Below are 4,782 nucleotides of genomic sequence, written 5' to 3' on the forward strand. Positions count from 1 at the left end.
TCGCTCGACTATTTGTCGCCCGAGATAGTGCATGGTCAGCCGCACATAAAAACTGTCGATCTATCGAATTTGGGCGTGCTGGCGTACAAGCTGCTGTGCGGTAAGGTCCCGGTTTTGGCGACCACGTATGAGGAAACGTACTATAAAATCATGAAGCTGCAGTTTAAGATGCCGCCAGATATGACGAAGCCGGCGGCCCATCTGATCTCGCGACTGTTCGTTAAGGATCTGGCCAGCCGTATGCCGCTGAAACATGTTGCGTCCATCCCTGGATTCTGGTGCACGTGCACAAAAAGTAAATAGGAATTGCTGCTACCATGTACCATTTATCGTTATGTTCTCACTAAGTATGTTTATAAGATACCTGTAACTTTTAGTTTTTTAAACCCTATCTCTTATAAGAAGTAGTGATATTTGAATTGAATATGAACAAGGCAAGTGTAATGATAAGTAATGATAATTGTTATTTGTGTGTTCACTCAAATGTTATTATACTTTCTTCATGTTCAACATCTGTTATTATTTCAATTATTAACAATAAAATATGGCAAAATATGTTTAAGCTATAGATCGTCTTTGTATTGAATGAGTGCAATTCATGGGTTTTGCATTATGATGATCAAGACCGTGACCAGCCTCGCAGGGTGCCTTGGTGCCTCAGTTCTGTATAAAGGAGAGCGTAGAAGGGTATGGCTATATTCTTTTCGGCGCAACCATGCACCTTTCGGTGCAACGATAAGATAGAGTTAATGTTTTTTTGCACCACTGAAGCACACACCAACCAGTGATTGACTATCCGGTTAGGTGATACGAATAAGTCTTGTAAGCATTTATATATAACGTCAGCATGACCACGTTTGTCGGCTGTAGCGGAAATAAAGCATAACAATTATTTATTTGTTACGATATAAATAGGAAGAAAGTGCAACGCTGTGCGGTCCCGTGATACAGTCATCAATTCGTACGACCTAATGACATGCCTGTCATGGGTTCAAACCTCGTACGGTCTGTCCCCCCGTAGCAAGGATCAACTATCCGGCTGCGTGGTACCAAATCAGTTTCGAAAGCCTGTACAGGTCGACATGTTCGCGTCGTTAAGCCAAAAAGAAAGAAAGTGCTGCGTTGTCGTGATGGATACGGTAAAAGTGCTTCCGTCTTAACAGAAGGTGTTGTATCATCTACCAAAATTGTTGTGTGAGAAATGGAACTAGCTTGCAAAAAGGTTTGGTTAGTCTGATTCATGAAAAAAAAAATCAAAATAGTTAGGTGTTTTTACTTCTCTTTTTCCGTTTTGGACATAACTGTTGTCACTAATGGTATGCCTGTACCACTAATCGATTTATCAATGTAATTAAGCTATTGATTACCCACATCAGGATAGTCAGTCATGACGAGCATGTTGTTTGGAAAACTAGTTTAGTGCATAACAATCAACTTATTTTCCTTCATTGAAGAACAGAGAAGCTGTTGTGGTCCGATCGAACTTAGCCATTCTGTCCATCTGCGTGTGCCACTCAGCGATAGCAGTCGACGGCTTCCGTATGATGTGTGCGTGGAAGGATGTGCGTGAGTTACAGGTCGCTGACCAGACGGTTGAGAGAGAGAGATAGTGCAAAAAAGAGGGAGATCTAACCTACAGCGCACATGTAGTGAGTATTCTCATTCGTGCGGCTGAGCTAAGGCAAATAGGACTAACGGGCCCGTGCTATTCATTTATAATTAGGGAATAAAGGATTTTATATGTTTGTGTCAATGCAAAGTAATCGTCTTCATCATTGTAGTTAACGTCCATGCATCCGACATCAAAGAAGCCAAAGCAATCAGAAACCGATTAAAATTTTTAAAGCTCGCAGGCCACAGCGGGCATTAAGCACTGTTGTGGAAGGTCAGTGTTTTACGAACAAGAGCCCAACTGAATAGGAAAGGACTGTTCGAAGGGGAGTGGTTAGTACCAACATGTGATCGTCCTGATGATAGTTTTAAGAGTGTGTTCCTTTAGTCCAATAATTATTGTTTAAAATACGGTCGAGTAAAATACGTATGTTTGTCAATGATAATAAAAGGTCAAGGCTAAGTATGTAGAGAGAAAAAAAAATAAATAAATAAAAATAAAACATAGTCCCCCGATCCTGTTAGTATACGATCGTCAGCAATTGACGTCGCATTCCAGCTAGCACCACAAGGAGGTAGGATTCGGAGTTCCAAGATAGCGGTTGCATAATAATACATCCGCTTCCTGGCATTAGCTAGCCAGCTGGAAAGAGCTCGATGAATTTAAAGTGTTTAAAAATACGAAGAACAATATGTTAATACTTACTCAAACTCCTGAACTGATTGGATGGCACGCAAGATGGTAATGAAATTGTTGGGCTGGGCTCGCTTAAGCTGGTACTCAAGTATATATTCTATTAATGCTCCCCGGTTTGTGCCTTTATCATCTCGTGCTCATACCCTTTTCCGTCTAATCCGATGTAGACACGTCAACCATCCGTCACAATTGTCGTTCCGGGGGCCACATTGTTCATTATAATGCCCTGCAAGTTGCCAGCGTCGCGTTTCTGAACCAGCTCCAGAAAAATCTCTTTTGTCTCCCGACAAATACCACCGACCAGCCAAACCTGGTTGTTGTCCGCGATCCGTCCTCTGTGGTACTTCCGTTTGGTAATGACGGACTCGTCGATCTCCACAGTGAGCCCTTCGCCTCCGATCTGTTTTCGGTGGGTTTCCACATATTCAGCGCTTATTTCACGGAGTATTTTGAACCATTTTAGAATGGCTGTCTTACCTACAATCAGATAAAAATAAAACAAAACAAAAAAATAATCAAAACCGACTGATTGAAAAAAATACTAAAAATAAATTACCGGCTGCACATTCAGCTTCCGCAACCATCCGCGTCGAATTTCGAGACCACTCGAAGGTTATCTCCATCAACTGGGATAGAGACAGCCTCGAATTTTTGAACGGGTCGAAGTCGCTTGTCACCTACTCATCATTCGGGTCGACCCGAACTCGTTACACCCGCGAATCGAAATCGATTACAGCGCATAATAATGCAGCGCTGCGCATAAGGTGCAGCGATTTATGGTCGAGTATTGAACCTACCTTGACCCGACCCGAAATGCACCAACGTGTCGGAATCGAGACTGCTGTCTTGCACATACCGGATTTCCGGAATCGTTGCACCTACTGAACCTCCTTGAATCTTACGGGTCGTTTCGAACGACTCCGAGTTGCTTCCGGATGTCTCCAATCCGGTTGGTGCGGGTCGAGCAGGACATCACTACTTCACAAACCACACAATCAATCGTCGATATCGGTTGAGTGTGTTTAAATGTATTGTACTTACGAATGAGTAAAATCGGTTATGTGTGGAAGTGTAGATCGCGCGGGAAAATATTGCTCCGTATGTAGTTGAATGTTTTGATCAATAAAGTGGTGTACAGATTAAAGATTCTCTCTTTTTGAAAGTTTTATTTTCAGGACAAACCATTTACCATGGATATATTTGCAGCAGTCTAAAATTCCAGTGACCTGAAGAAGCTAACCGCGGATGAGGAAGGGTTGGTTCGTCTTTTGCAGGAAGCGGAACTCTTGCCGCCAACGCTACAATGCAGCAAGTGCAAGAGACAAATGAAGCTGAAGGTAACCAAGTGCTCCAATGCTTGCAAATGGATTTGCAAGCCTACATCGAGCTGCACCGGCTGGGAATGTACTGTCCGCACGGATAGTATTTTCAAAAATTCGAGGCTGTCTCTATCCCAGTTGATGGAGATAACCTTCGAGTGGTCTCGAAATACGACGCGGATGGTTGCGGAAGCTGAATGTGCAGCCGGTAATTTATTTTTAGTATTTTTTTCAATCAGTCGGTTTTGATTAATTTTTTGTTTTGTTTTATTTTTATCTGATTGTAGGTAAGACAGCCATTCTAAAATGGTTCAAAATACTCCGTGAAATAAGCGCTGAATATGTGGAAACCCACCGAAAACAGATCGGAGGCGAAGGGCTCACTGTGGAGATCGACGAGTCCGTCATTACCAAACGGAAGTACCACAGAGGACGGATCGCGGACAACAACCAGGTTTGGCTGGTCGGTGGTATTTGTCGGGAGACAAAAGAGATTTTTCTGGAGCTGGTTCAGAAACGCGACGCTGGCAACTTGCAGGGCATTATAATGAACAATGTGGCCCCCGGAACGACAATTGTGACGGATGGTTGGCGTGTCTACATCGGATTAGACGGAAAAGGGTATGAGCACGAGATGATAAAGGCACAAACCGGGGAGCATTAATAGAATATATACGCGAGTACCAGCTTAAGCGAGCCCAGCCCAACAATTTCATTACCATCTTGCGTGCCATCCAATCAGTTCAGGAGTTTGAGTAAGTATTAACATATTGTTCTTCGTATTTTTAAACACTTTAAATTCATCGAGCTCTTTCCAGCTGGCTAGCTAATGCCAGGAAGCGGATGTATTATTATGCAACCGCTATCTTGGAACTCCGAATCCTACCTCCTTGTGGTGCTAGCTGGAATGCGACGTCAATTGCTGACGATCGTATACTAACAGGATCGGGGGACTATGTTTTATTTTTATTTATTTATTTTTTTTTTCTCTCTACATACTTAGCCTTGACCTTTTATTATCATTGACAAACATACGTATTTTACTCGACCGTATTTTAAACAATAATTATTGGACTAAAGGAACACACTCTTAAAACTATCATCAGGACGATCACATGTTGGTACTAACCACTCCCCTTCGAACAGTCCTTTCCT

The 4,782-nt window shown here is 42.6% G+C and overlaps 2 pseudogenes; one reads left to right on the plus strand and one right to left on the minus strand.

Moving 5' to 3' along the window:
- Window positions 1-1,861: 1,861 nt before the first annotated feature.
- On the minus strand, window positions 1,862-3,162 carry LOC133393121 (uncharacterized; annotated as a pseudogene).
- A 336-nt stretch (window positions 3,163-3,498) lies between these two features.
- Window positions 3,499-4,386, plus strand: LOC133393122 (uncharacterized; annotated as a pseudogene).
- The last annotated feature ends 396 nt before the right edge of the window (window positions 4,387-4,782 follow it).

Source organism: Anopheles gambiae, chromosome 3, assembly GCF_943734735.2.
Source record: "Anopheles gambiae chromosome 3, idAnoGambNW_F1_1, whole genome shotgun sequence".
Lineage (NCBI taxonomy): Eukaryota > Metazoa > Arthropoda > Insecta > Diptera > Culicidae > Anopheles > Anopheles gambiae.